The sequence below is a fragment of the Gavialis gangeticus genome, unplaced genomic scaffold, assembly GCF_001723915.1.
Source record: "Gavialis gangeticus isolate Ggan-Ray unplaced genomic scaffold, GavGan_comp1, whole genome shotgun sequence".
Lineage (NCBI taxonomy): Eukaryota > Metazoa > Chordata > Crocodylia > Gavialidae > Gavialis > Gavialis gangeticus.
This window is the reverse complement of record NW_017729032.1, coordinates 200,585,736-200,600,921: the sequence shown is the minus strand read 5'-3', so window position 1 is coordinate 200,600,921 and position 15,186 is coordinate 200,585,736.

The window sequence follows — 15,186 nt, the reverse complement described above, 5'->3', positions numbered from 1 at the left end:
AATATTAACAAGCAGTGTGTAGGCTTCACCACCATGCCTCAGTCTTGCTCTCCTGAGCCATACTGGTTTCTAGGCCTGTTCAGTCTTTGACCTTCTTGCTGAGGCTGCTGGCTATTCTGGTACAGTACGTAAGATTATGCAAAGCGCAATTTTCATCTGAGAGAAGCTTGGAACACAGCGCAGGCTACAAGCCTAGCCAGATGAAGCCTCCCCTCTTCCTCCTCCTCCCTAGTAAAGCTGCTTCCTATCGATAAGGGTCTTCTTTAGTCTCCAGTTTGGATAATATCCAGAACATGTGTACCCCAGAAAGTCTAGCCACCAAATGAAGAGCTTGAATATAGGACTCCAGTGCATATTCACTAGAACTGACCAGGGATATTCGTCCACTACAAACTGGATGGCTACCTCTCACTTGTTTCTCAAGAGATCCATTTAGGCCCCAAGCTAAAATCAGCAGGCTTTTTAAAGCATTCCAAAAACAGGTTTCAGGCTCTTTTGCAAATCTGATCCTTTATTTAGAAGCAGAGCTTTTTTGAAAATCTGACTTGCCATGTAACAGCCTATAGCTAGTGATCTTTGGTCATCATTAACCCAGACTGAGTTCAAATGACCAACTGCCGAGTTGATAACTGACCTATTCTATGTCTGTTTGTCTGTCTCTCGTCCTTACAACTCTCATTTTACAAATAGAACAAAGCATGCAACAGAATAGGCTCTTAATGTACTTGTTAGCACATAACACTCCGTCATTGTCAGGCAGATAGCAGAAAACCCAATATTGAAGATACAGCGCATTTTTAAGAGGGCATAAACAATTTAAAGCAAATGAAAAATAAATCTGACCTGTCTTAATAAAGACCATATAAATATATCAATGAATTACAATGAGAAATGTGGGAAAAAATATCAATTGAAAACAGGCCTCTTTCATCAAATTGTGTTGCTTTCCAAGCTTCAGAAAACAGAGGGGGTGTGGGAAGGGCACTGCTGGGGGTGTGGGGCGAGGAGGTGAGGAAAGACTGGAATTCCAATGGCGTAATGGGACTGGGGTGTTATCCGGGAAGTAGCCCCAGGAACTGCCTTTGGGGAAAGGTGAGGAGGCAAAATAGCTACTGCTACAACTGGTGGCTGGCCATGCCACAGCTAGCAATGGAGCAGCCAATGCTGCCCTGTATGCCACAGCTGCCCTTAGAGCTGCCCTGTTACGCCTCTGGGAAATTTTTCACATTAGGAACGAGAACAGGAATTCAAAATTTTTTGCACCAATTCATTTCTTCCAGAAACCAGCAAGTTTTGCTAATGACTGCGGTATGAAGGAGACAGCTGGGCATGTTGCAAAGTGCATATAAACCTCACATCAAAGACAAAGGGAGTATCATCAGAGTCTGTGCAATTTAAAAAAAATATAGCAGCAGGATCCTCTGCTCAAAGTTTTGGCCTTATACAAATCAGACATGCAAATAGCACTAAAGAGCAGTTAAGATTTCTACTCTAAGAAAAGATGGGAGGGGGAGGGAGGGGAAGGAATTACTTTGGTACTTACAGTAGAGATAAGCCAGAAGGCACACAGCATATACCAATAATCCTCATCCAGTAATGACAGAAAATGAGAAAGTAGGTGAAGAGTACCTCATCCAGAACCACACTGCAAAACCCATACGATGGAAGTCAATGGGATTACTCATAGGCCTAAAGTTAGACATGCACTTAAGTACTTGATGTACAAAACCAGAAATGGCCTCAAAGCCTTGAATCTAAATATCACCAGCATTTGGGGGACTTTGGATTTCTTCTGGTCCCTGAAGCCTAAGGCATACAAAAGTTTTAACTACTCTTGCTATCCTGCCCCAAAGGAGGACAAAAACCTCAACAATATACAGAAGGAAGAAACAGAGTAACAGCATGTTTTAGGACTGATTTTGAAAAGACCAGCAGACAGGTTAAGTATTTAATTAAAAAAAACCAACACCCTTTTTAATGAAATGCAACAGAATGGAGTTGTTTGAACAACTTAACTTTAGCGAAAACAGGATGGATTTTTTTCTTTCTGTCATTTTTTTTGGAAAGAAAACACACCCAGTCCACATTATTTTATCATAGGTTGTGTGGCAGGCTCACATGCGGTAATCCCACTTGGTTTCATATCCCTCAAATCCATAGCTTTATGATATGTCTATATGGCATGATATAATGCCATACAGAAATAGCAGAGATAGCTCTGAATGAGCTAAATTGGGCCTCCAAACCCATTTAACCATTTTATTGTAGAACTCAGTCCAGTTAATTTGTCCTGCAAAGAATTAGCTTTGCTGTGCAGCTGTACTTACATAATAACCAATGAAAGAATGTTTTCCCCATTTGACCTGATTATATTTATTGCTTTGTGTTCTTCAAAATTCAAAATATCAGTGTTCTGGACAAAGGTGTCATTAAGGAGAAATGAGTATTTGTTTTCCTGTACCATCTTCCTTAGCTTTCATTCAAATGAGGTGTTTCAAAAGGCACCACGAGACAAAAATCTGCCTTACTTCTGCCTAAGACCACCAAGAAGTATAGATCCTTCAGGGCCTCTTAAGTGTTACACACATCAAGCATATTAGACAAAGCACATGACCTAGGTTATATTTACATAGGCAACAGTGAATATTTGGTAAATTAGCTGAATGGCAGCATGAACTAGCAGGATGAGCATGGGTCAGAGACATAGGACTTTCAAGTTTTAAGATTAGTTCTGCTACAAATCACTAGACGGGCCTTTGGCCAGTAACTGAAGCTTCATGCCTCCATTTCTTTGTCTGTGAAATGGGGTTAATATCTTCCTCACAACGACATTGTGAAGGCCTGTTATCACAAAACATGGAGATCAGAAATGCTATACTAATGCTAAGTATTATTTTATTTGCTTATCCCAAAGAAAGTGCATATATTGTTGTAAAAAAAAAAATGGCCAAATTGCCTCTCTGCTTGGTGTTTTGCAGTGGGAGTTGTGACTGGACTACAGGGATAGATGCAAAATACAGGCAAAACAGGACATAACCTCAAAACTTCTGTGTCTATGCCCCACCCAAGCACACAGACCAAGCAAAAAAAGTTGCTTTCTAGTGTAGCAAACAGGCACAAAGTCTTCTCAAAATATTCCAGAACGGTTCTGGAATGTAGCCTCCCTTGCTGCTAGCATCTGATAAAGACTGGTGCCAAGACAAAGGCTAAGGAAAATATACAAACTAGTTGGGGCTAGCTGAGAAGCAGGCTGTCACACCTTGTAAACAGCTACTTTGGCCCAGGTCTTTGCAGCAGCTGGTTTCCACACACCAAACTAGGCACACAGTACACACAGAAAATTTGTAAGTTTTCTGTGAGAATCATCACAGGAACTTTAGAGTCAACACCAATAGCCTGGGTTCCTATCCTTGCACATATCTTACTGCCACCCCTCTAATGACAGCAGTGAATGCAAAAACACGACCCTGCAATAATGATCTATCTTAGACTGGGTTCCGCCATTTTTAGAAGTTCAGGCTATGTGTGCTGAACTTCTGTTCTGTCACAGGTGTAGACTGGTTTCTGATCACTTGTAGCAGTTTGTGTGTAATGCCTGTACCTGCCCTTAGAAGGCAGTGGTTCATTAGATGTTCCATGGTTGGGTTGTCTTCCCCGTAGTTGCATATTGTATTCTTTTTCATTTCTCATTCACGTGGTGGGGGACGAATGAGTTTGCAATGCAGTTTTCTGTGATCAATATGTTAGGTTGCTTGGTGGAGCCAGGTGGTTGGTCAGCAGGGTCTGTGCTTGATCCTAGTGTTTTCTCCACAGTCTCTGAAGTTTGACTTGTGGTGACTGTCCAAAAGTTTGGAGAGCATAGCTGCTAACTAGAAGGGGTTCCAGGACCTGCTGTAGATACTTATAGAAAGGCAAGTCTGGGTTCATTATTGCAGGGTTATATTCTTACATTCACTGCTGTCACTGCCCACTTCCCTTTCAAATGCTCACAAAATTAACAGTATTAGATTAAACTAAAGCAATTGTTCTAACTTATTCTTGGCTAGGACTATTACTTCATTCCCAGGCCTGAGGAAAGGCACTTTGAAGCACAGGAGCTCATATCCCATCTCTCTTGACTATTCAAATTGGTCCAAAGATTGCTTCTCCCATAGAATTTATGACATTACAATAATTCAGTCCTCTGGTATGAACATAAGGTTCCACAGGCAACCTTCTTTCTGGCATGTCTGAACTTCTGAGGGGCTGATTTTGGAATATAACAATGTTTTCTGAATGTGTGTGTGTTGTGTGAGATTTACTATGCTATTTAAAAGGTAAACTGAAAACAACCCAGAAATGGCATCAAGCCATATCACTCAGCTCAACTGCAAGGCTGGATCCTTTCAATCTACTGACCAGACTTGAAGCAACACCATCAGCCCAGTATGAGAGGGCAGTGGATCCTATTACCTGGACAAAAGAAAAGAGGTTGATATCATATATTTAGATTTGAAAAAAGTCTTTGACTTGGTCTCCCATGATGTCCTCATGGTAAAATTGGGGAACTGCAGCCTCGACAACCTTATAGTCTGATGGCGGGGGAACTGGCTCTGTGGTCAGACCCAGAGAGTGATAGTTGATGGAACCAAGTAAACATGGCGCATGGTGCCCAGTAGCATCCCCCAGGGCTCAGTAGTCAAACCAGTACTCTTTAATGTATTTATACATGATCTAGACTCTGGTGTCAGAAGTGGACTGGCTAAGTTCACAGATGACACCAAATTATGGGGAAGCATGGTCACGCTAGAGGATAGGCTGGCAATTCAGACCGACCTGGACAGGCTTGCAAGGTGGGTGGATCAAAACCTGATGACAGTCAACCCAGAGAAATGCAAGGTTCTCCATCTTGGGAGAAATAACTCCACATCATATTTATAGACTTGGCAGTGCTACACTCACTAGCACCATGACAGAAAGAGACTTAGTGGTCATGACTGACCACAAGATGAACATGTGCCACCAATGTGATGCCACAGACGGCAAAGCAAAAAAACCTCTGGCTTGCACCTACCAATGCATCTCAAGCAATATCCAATAAATCATCCTCTCACTTTATTTGGCCTTGGTGAGGCTGCAGTTGGACTACTGCATCCAACTCTGGGGTCTACACTTTAGAAAGGATGTGGAGAAGCTTGAGAGAGTCCAGAGGAGAGTTACGCACATGATCAGAGGTCAAGAGAACAGGCCTTATGAGGAGAGGCTGAGAGGCATGGGACTCTTCAGCCTGGAGAAGCAAAGGCTCAGGGGTGACTTGGTGGCATCCTATAAGTATATAAGGGCTGTGCATCAGGAACTGGGAGAATGTCTGTTCACCAGGGCACCCCAAGGGATATCAAGGTCTAATGGTCACAAACTGCTGGAAGACCATTTTAGACTGGACATAAGGAAAAACTTCCTTACAATCCAAGTCTCCAGAGTCTGGAATAGACTCGCCCTAGATGTGGTGCAAGCACCTGCTCAGATACCTTTATGAAATGCTTGGATGCTTATCTTGCTGGGGTGATCTGACCCCCAGCTGACTTCCTGCCCCTTGGGCAGGGGGCTAGACCTGATGATCTGACAAGGTCCTTTCCAGTCCTAATGTCTATGAAATCTATGTAAGCCAGTATTTCAGGCAGGAATATCAAGCACTGAACATTAAGACCTGAAACAAAGTAGAAGCGTGTCCAGGAGGAGCTGTTTTTAATTTTTTCTTTTCTGTTTCCCTTGTATGGGCTCAAAATGCAAGGAGTTCTCAGGGATGGTGAAGCTGGTTTGCAACTTATTGGCCACCGAGGAGCAATATAATGAAAACCTTACAAGGAAAGCATTATTAAAATCACAATATGTATTGTTATTTTTAATGTTTTTCTTGTAAGGTTTTTAGTTATTGTTTATTATCTATTTGCTCGTATAGTAAAACATAATTTTGGACATTTTAAAAATTCATTATTACTCACTTAGGCAAATTTAATGCCAAGTACCTCACACAATGGGCTGAGAGTATATTACACCCACCCACCATCATACATTTTCATGCCTTAGCTACAGTAGCTCCAGGGGCGAGAGGGGGCGTACGTCACGTGAGTATGCTTCAGAGGGATTTGCCAACAGCAAAGGGACAGTGAGACTCACGAACCCTGAGTTGCATTCTATGAATCCTGGCTCTGTAGGAAAACAAGGTCTTGTGAACTGACTCTTTGTTGCATTCTCTGCCATTTTATTGTTCCACACAGCTCAGCTATTGCACTGTTCTTTCAATACAGGGACAGTTAAGTTTTAGACTCAAGTCAGTCTCTCAAGCTCTCTTATTTCATCTGTTCAACTTTATATACAACAGACCAGTGAAAGACAGATTCTGTTCCCTGTTTGTTTGCACACTTGCCTGTGATTAGAGATTATGGATAGCCAGGCTTGAGGCTTTGTCCTGCCCGATTTTTAACCTCTTCTATGGGAATTGCTCCTCTTTGTATAAACAATTAAACATTCATTAGGCCCGAGATGGAAAGAAAGCCTCTATAGCCAAGTAGCTGGAGCATTCCCATTGGGCACAGGCATGAGACAGAGCAATGCCTTGAACCTGGGTCTCCAAGGGAGTTCCCCAGTGCCTGGGGGAAGGAGGAAAAAGGGGGAAAGTTTTCTATCTGTGATCAGACATTTTACCCTGAACTAAGTAATCCCTTTATCAGCAGTTTCTGATAAAAGAGGTTTTGAATGGGGGGGGCGGGGGGGGGCGGAATAAATAATCCTGACCAACTCAAGTGGAAAAAAGTAATGATTTAAGTTTGTTTAAAATATAGGACTGTTCATTCATTTAATCTTCTTTTTACCTCTTGTTGTAAAAACAGTAAGAGAAGAGAGAAGATCCACATCAGTAAGATGCAGGTACATGTTGAGGCTACACACACACACACACACACACACAAAAAATCACTACAGGAATCTGCAACTAAGGCCCTTAAAAATTCAATAAATGTCACTAAATGTCATATGGAGGGGGGACTATTGGAGGAAATGCCAGTTCTTTCAGTGTTGCAGGCTAATACTTTGCAAAAGGAACTAAACCTAATTTCAGAACCTTAAGATTTCATTTCCATGCAGTATTTTACTATTGTACCCAGAACTGAAGAAAGATTTTGTTTTATAACATGCCACATAAATGTAGTTAATTTGCTACCTGCAAATGCAAGCAGCAAATTAACTGCCAAGTAATTACTACACAGTAGGCACATGTAGATGGCTGATTGGGAATGGAAGATAGGAGCTGCCTGCTGCTGGGGTGGGCTCCACTACTGGAGCCTGGGAGGGGACAATGTCTCCCTACCCTGGCAGCAGGGAGCTCCCAACCCCAGCTCCAGCATCGTGATTGCAGAGCAGGGGCTGGGAGTTTGCTTCCTGCCCCTGCTGCTGGGGTGGGCTCTGCCACTGAAGCCTGGGTGGAGACAATGTCCCGGTACCCTGGCAACAGTGAGCTTCTGGCCCCAGCTCCACAATTAGACTGCTAGCTACCACACCAGCAGATTGGAGCAGGGGGCTGGGACTTGCCCCTCCCCACAAGCTCGCCCCAACTGGGGAGACAGAGCTGGGAGCTCCCTGCTGCCAGGGCAGGGGACATTGTCCCCAGTTGGGCTTCACCACCAGAGCCTGCCCAGCAGCAGGCAGCTCCCAGGGGCAAGGAGCAATCTCCCAGGCTCTATGAGGAGACAGCTGTTTTCTGGCCCCATGCTCCCTGACAGGCCCTGGTCCCAAATGCATGCACATGTAGATGCCTGCGCAGGGTGGGTTTACTCCAGAGTAAATTACTTTGGAATAAGCCCATACAGCTGCATATAGACATACCAACTCAGTAATAAACTATTTCACCAAAAATATCCATGCATATCTTCATGTGCAGTGTCACTGGCACAGCCTCACTGGTGGCAGCAACTGTTGGATAAAGACGGCATGTCTACACCACCTGGCAGCACTGCTACAAAGCATATCCCAGCAATTAGCAATGCATGCATGGCAAATCTGAGAAACAAGGCAAAGCAGCCAACTCAGAATAGCCCCAGCACCTGCCCAGAACTTCTTTTAGCTCTATCTCAGGTGAATTTATTATCATGTTCTTGGTGCCATTTGTAAGGGACCAGGTCATAGGTGATCTTGCCTAGTGGTTAGGGCTCTGTGGGAAAGCAGAAGCTAGCAGTGTAGTGTAAGACAAAGGACAAGTAAGGGTTTAGGGGCCAGGGTACCAGATTCAAAGGGGAAATCCTAAGGCAGAATCCAAACCACAGACAAAATCAAGAAGCTGAGACTGAGTTCTCAGATTTGCCTCTGGGAAATTCACCAGTAGAGTACAAAATAAAGGTAGGGTCAGGGCCTGGGAATCAGATGACAAGTTACCACATCCAAGGGAAAATCTATGAACAGAGCCAAGCAAGGTCAGGAACCAGGAAAGCCAGAGAACATAGGAATAGAGAGGCTTACCAAAGCTCACCTTCATTAAAACCATTGGTAAAGCTGGAGTCTGTTGCTATAGCTGGAGCTAAATGGAGGAACTGCTCTCCCTGCAGTCAATCAGTAGACCCAGAGAGTGGCCAGCTGGAGTCATTAGCTGGGTAAGTGCTGCCAGTCAAAGCTCCAGGCAGATGTGGCCCAATAGGCAATTAGCCTAAACTGAGCTGCCTGTTAGGGCCCCTGACACCATTCTATATTTCCTCAGTTCCAGGGTTTGGCATGCATGGAGAGGAAGGGAGTGGGCAGGATGCATTTCATGATGGTGTTCCTGGCCCCGGCATAAACCATAAACTAGGATAGGGCGACTGGGGTAGCTGCCCTGGGTGATGACTTGTAGTGATGGGGGGAGCAAAACAAACTGACTGTCACCACTGCTGGATGATTGCATCAGTGACACAGCAGCAACCAGAAGTTGTCACTGCCCCTGTGGGCAGACAGAAATGACATTTGTCATGTGATCAGCCCCTTGAAAGCACTTTAAAGCCATGCCCAAACAGAAGAGCATGACTGCAAAGCGCTCCAATCATGCAACAAATTAACCCTCATTGTACAAGGGTTCAAATGAAGATGCTCCAAAGTGGACCGTCTTCGTTAACTTCTGTCTGCTCCAGCTGCAGCACAGCTTCTGTCTCTGGATGGGAAGGGGAGAAAGCAGTGGGTAGAGGACTGTTTGGGGGTTTTCTCAGCCCTGCTGGAGTGCGGGAGCAGATGGATTGTAGCCTCTCACCTGGGGGGGGGGGGCATCCAATCTACCCATCTCCCCAATACTGCAAGGCTGAGAAAACCCAGAATGGATCTCTCTCCTCTGTCTTCTTCCTATTCCCATCCAAAGACAGCAGCAGAGCTGCAAGTTTGGGGGTGGGGGACAGAGTTAGGGGTAGTGGCTGCACAGACACAGCCTCTCTCCCTGTATTGGCTCCAAATTGGAGCCGATCCTCCACCCTCCCAATCCAACAACTAATGTCTGTTGGACTGGGAGGATCAGTCTAACTCATAGCTCTTTCTGTGAATTGCCATGATACCGAGGAGCTGCACTTCTTCCTGTGCCCTGTAGGTTGCAACTGCCCTGGGGACTTGCATGCATTGTTATGCCTCTGTTGTACAGACATCCTCATAACATACGCCAGTTGATGGTGTTTTATTATTTATACTATCTACCCTGCCTAGAATAGTGTAGATAATGGTTTCAAATAGAAAAAGCTTTGCTATATAGCAAAACTGTGCATAGACACAAAACTGTTGTATCTAAGCTTTGCAGTGTCAGAGCAAGAATTAGCCTATATGCCAAAACACCATGAAGGCAAGAGCTGTAGGGTGAGAGGTTAAGAAAGGTGACAACAGAGGTAAAATTCTTTGAATGACATGAAGGATTCATTTTTATATATGGGTTGAGTTGGTGTGGAGGAGGATAGTATATTTTTCATCTTGGAATCTACTGGACATTCAATATTTATGTCAATTTTATAAAGCAAAAATCAAAACCAGAAGTTGCATGGCTGGACTGCACATAGCTAGCTGTCATTAATGCTGATCTTATTTATTTCCCAAGCTCTGCATCCATCTACACTTCTGGTTGTGTCTTGTTCATATTCAGTTGTAAACATTTTTGGTGTCTGAGCCCGGGAGGCTGCTCCAACATGTTGTAATTGCAGTGTGTCAGAGCAGACTCAATTAATTGAGTCTGCTGGAGCATGGTAATTACCAAGCTCCAGCAGACTCAATTAATTGAGCCTGCTGGAGCATGGTAATTACCAAGCTCCAGCAGACTCAATTAATTGAGCCTGCTGGAGCATGGTAATTACCAAGCTCCAGTCAGCCTCCGCATCTCGTGTATCAGCATTCCTGTGCTTCGGAATGACAGCAGGGGCGCTTTCGCTAAAGCTCATCCAATGAGCTTGAGATAAAAAGTCCCCACTGTCATTTTGAAGCACCGGGATGCTGATACATGATATGCGCTGGCTGTTTTAATTAAAGCAGCTCTGAGAGTGGCTCTTGGAGCTGGTCTAATTAAAGTCCCGCATCCCCCATCCCCACTCCTGGAGCACATGTCCAAATACCCTTTGAAATAAAGATTCTCAGTCCTTTTCCACTGTGTCTAATGCAAGGATTTAGCCCAAAATTTAGGAATGTAGGACTGGAAAGGGCTACCCCAATCACTGAGTTCAGTCCCCTGTGGTTGTAGACAGCCATGCAATAAACATCTTGAGTAAAAGGTCCACAAGATCATTGACTGCAGCAGTCTCTCCTGTACACAACAAGCCACAAAGCCACCCATAACATCCCCAAAGTAAATTTAGGATCTTTAATACACAAAAACTCAGAACCTTGAAAAAGTTACAGCCTAATACAGGAAAATAACTGGGTCCAACCCATGCCTTGGGACTGCGCTGGCAGTGAATTTGTTAGGGGAAATGTGCTCATATGATCTTAGGAAATGGACTTTGCTCCATATTGACAAAGGCAGAAAAGCCTCCAAATAGCCTCCAAAATATTTGCTCTATATTAGCTGCATCTTCTCAGCAGTTTCCAGTTTGACCTAGAAAATCTCCAGTTCTCTCAAGTCTACACCACACCTCAGCCTGGACTGAGATAGAACTTATAGAACTACACCATCATCTGTATTTTTCCTAAACTGTCACATATGGAGCATTGAAACATGCATTTCTACTGCACTACTTTGAGAACCAGCCTTCATGTGCTACCAAAATACATAAACAGACTGCAAAGGAAAAACAACAACAAAAAGTTTTTTCCGCTATCAAATACTAATCTTCTTTCTTCTTATGAAGCCTTTCTTCATAAAACTATATAAAGTTGATGACAAAGTTTCATGAGAGCTACTCAGAGAAATGCATGTTGTGAGCTGACAAAAACAACTCAGTTCTTAGGATAGACTTTAATGGATATTTTTGTCCTTAGAGCTCTGAAGTCAAGAGATAAATCCAGGATTTTAAATGATCTGAAAACACTGCTAATTCTATCACTTCTGAACAGCATTTCATTAGTTTGTGGCAAAATTCTAGGGTTTGGGCAGCTTCTTTATAATGCCTCCAAGATAGTAACAAGTGTCATACCCCAAATCATGTCACTTTCTAGCAGGCCTGCAGTTTAGCCCACTTCAAGCCATAGAATTAGCTAAAATCAGTGGGAGCCACCTACATATGAAAGGAAAGAATGTAGTCCTTAGAAACTATAAGAAAGGAAGAAGTGTTCATTCTAATGATAGGGAGGGGAGAGACCAGCATCTTATGCTTTTTAATGATCACAATGAGCAAGCTTCAGTTATAAAGCCTGGATTTTTATCAATAAGTGCATTGTAAGACTGACCTATGGACAATAGTCCAGCCACCTGGAGCCTTGAAAGCTCTTCTCAAGCTGAGAAATACAAAGGCAAACTATAACCCTTTAATTCTGTCCTCTGTCATTTGTAGGAATATGGCATAATTTACTTGTTTTTCAGAAATGAAATGAATCAACACACTCACAGCATTAATGGAAAAAGGCTGAAATATTACTTTGAGAAGCACCAGGCATGACCTGTGTAAGTATCAGTATTATGTATTGGTCTGAAATGTATACTACTAGAGTTTAATTTTATCTTCATACATTTATAGGTGAAATATATAGGATAAACTTCTTCAAAAAGCACAATGGGCATCCAGGCTAGACTTACCTCATATACTGCACCGCTCAGGGTGGCTAGCTCAAATTAAATCATTAGCTAAGGAGGAATAATCCTGGTAGGTTCAGAAAATCAGTTTTAAGTTTGGCCTGCTAGCAAAATTCTGAATGTATTTACTCTGAATTCCATTCCTCAATCCATATTAAGGCTCCATAGCATAATCAATTATGGGCTTATTGCAAAGTACAATAGGATTCAATCTCCAGGAATGCCTCAGGGTATGTCTTAGAAGGATGATAAAACTAATAGTAATGGGTCTACAACTTCTAAGGCTAATTTCCACGGTTACAAATTTTATAAATAAATAGAAGGAATGTCAACTCCCAGTCACTCAGCTTGAGGTCGCTCATGCTGATAAACCAGAGCTCTTCTCTCTCTCTCAGATTTATGCCTCTTTCCCTTTTTTCAGCCCTTGGGACTTATTCAAGTACTTCCATTCTTACCTTCTGCACAGTTAAATGTGACAAAGAATTAGAATATCTGAAAAAATGAAACAAAGAACCCAAAAGGGTGGAGCTCTCACCTGAGCTGTATTCCTACATACAGTCATATCACCCAGGGCTGTGATTTCATAAGATCTCTGACTAAGCACAGTCAGACTGGCAACTGATAGATGGAAATCTTCCAAAGGAAATCCAAGTGCTGAAATAGTGGTGTTGGTTATTCTGCAACAAGCAGCACTTATTTCTCTGAATTATAATGGAAGTAATGCTTCAGCATGGTGGTATGGGATATTGGAAGCAAGATTTAAAGATTAGACAGTGTCAATGGCTTGACCGCCTGCAGTCATTAAGTAACCTATTTCACCTTGTGTAAGAATAGGAATAATGCACTTATATCACCTAACCAAATGCTAGTTTTGCTAGTACATTCATTCTACGTAAGCAGTAGTTCCTCTCTTCCTCCCCCGCTCTCCCCTACTGCAGTTCCACTTGGATGCCTCTAAGCTTCTGCCCTGTTTAAACCATGTTGCACCCCACGGCTGATGGCATCTCAGAAAGGAAGAAGTATGTTCTGCATATTTAGCTGGAAAGGCTGTATGTACACTCAGATTTTTTCCTCAGAATGTTTCTCACAGATCCTATCACTGTAGCTCCACCAACAATAGGAATGGTGAGTGCACTTGGAAAGAGAAAGCTTTAAAGCTGGGACAGTAGACACATTGGTTCAAATCCCAGCAGCATTTGGTTCATGCTAACATTTTCACTATTCCCATTCTGGGGTTTGTGTGGCAAGTTGCTGAAAAAGCAATAATGATGACAAACTTGTTTACACAGGTTTCTGAAAGAGCAAGATAGATACACAGGCAGACAAGGGTCTTTGGGTAAACATCTGATATCTTTTATTAGACCAACTCAAATAGCTGAAAAAAATCTTCTTAGCAAGCTTTTGGGCAAATACCCTTAGTCAGGCTGAGAACACATCTGCAGATGGTCTGTGCTCTTCCTGGATGGAGTGGTAAAGCAGCCTGGATGCCTGCTTTACCACTCCATCCAGGAAGAGCACAGACCATCTTCAGACACTTCCTCAGCCTGATGAAGGGCATATGTGCTTGCGGAAAGACTTCAGGTATAAAACATGTCTTCTTTATATTATTATTGCTGTCCACATTGTTATACATTTCTACCTGCAGAAAGAAAACATCATTTTCACAGGACTTCAATGTTACTCAGTGGAATTCACTTTACAGGACTGGAACTCCATTCCTGGATTATCAGGATTGTAAAGTTCAAGGATTGACTTGTTGGTTTGTTCACAAACAAGACTGACTCTACACTCCCCTCTGTTGTTGTGAGGTAGAAGCATAGGACAACATGGCTTTCTCCTGGGTCTTTGATGTGTGATGTATTGTGGAAGTGGAACAATAAGAACCTCTTAATTATAAGTGGAAAGAGTTACCCAATGGCTCTGTGCCACAAATATCCAAACTGTCTGCTTCAAACAGCTTTTCATCTACAGCAGAGCTCTTTAAACTCTTTTTATTAAAACAGCTCAATTGAGACATTTTAATATGCTCCCATCAAGCAATTTTATTAAAATATATTAAAAGTGGGGACCGGATTAAATTAAATTATTTTGAAAATGGAAGCCTAGCCAGTTCTTTTACTTTTAAAAAGCTGCTTTACTCCCTTGTGCAGCAGGATTAAATCCTATTTTCTTATTTAACAGGTATTGTTTGGGCGAAAAGTGAGAAAAGCACCTTGCTGTGAAAGAACAAAGGAAAAGATAAGTAAGAAAAATAAAAACCATTAGGGAGAGTGATTAAAAGCATAAATGGACTTGCAAGAAACTGGACCATTCTTCCTTCAGTTATAGCTTAAACTTTCAAGTTCTCCCAGCATTCATCTGACCAGGCCACACCATAGGGAGAGAAAAATAACATTGGAACAAGCCAAAAAATTGCATTTTTCTTGCTGGCAATCTGACACCAGCTGTACAGACCTGGTTCCTGTGGCAGATATGAAAGATCTCCACAGAATATCTTGTCTTGCTTCTAGCGTGTGACATCTTTTTGGGGGAGAAGATTGATGAACTGAGGGTGCCAGTTTTCAGGATGGATGGTTAGAGTCACTGAAATATTAGCAAGGGTGACTGGGTCTGAACTAAATCACAAAGCCCAACCTGTGTTAAGTCAAAGCAGAACCAAGTTCTAACCACCCAGCTTGGTTTAAAAGTACCACTAAACTTGGGGTGACAAGGTTTGAGTGTGATGAGAGATGAGATAATAGGATGACAGGGATACAAGTGTCCAAGTTAGCTCTTCACTAAAGATCTCATCCACTACTGAAGTCTCCTTTTTTGGTTCCCTCCAGAGCATCTTCCAGAAGATCATCCATCTTTCAGGACCCATTTCTATTCTGGGCTATGAGTCTCATAGTTTCATAGTTGGTAGGGTCGGAAGGGACCTGAGCAGATCATCTAGTCCGACCCCCCGCCATGGCAGGAAAGAGAAAAAGAAACAAAAAAAAAAAAAAAAAAGAAAA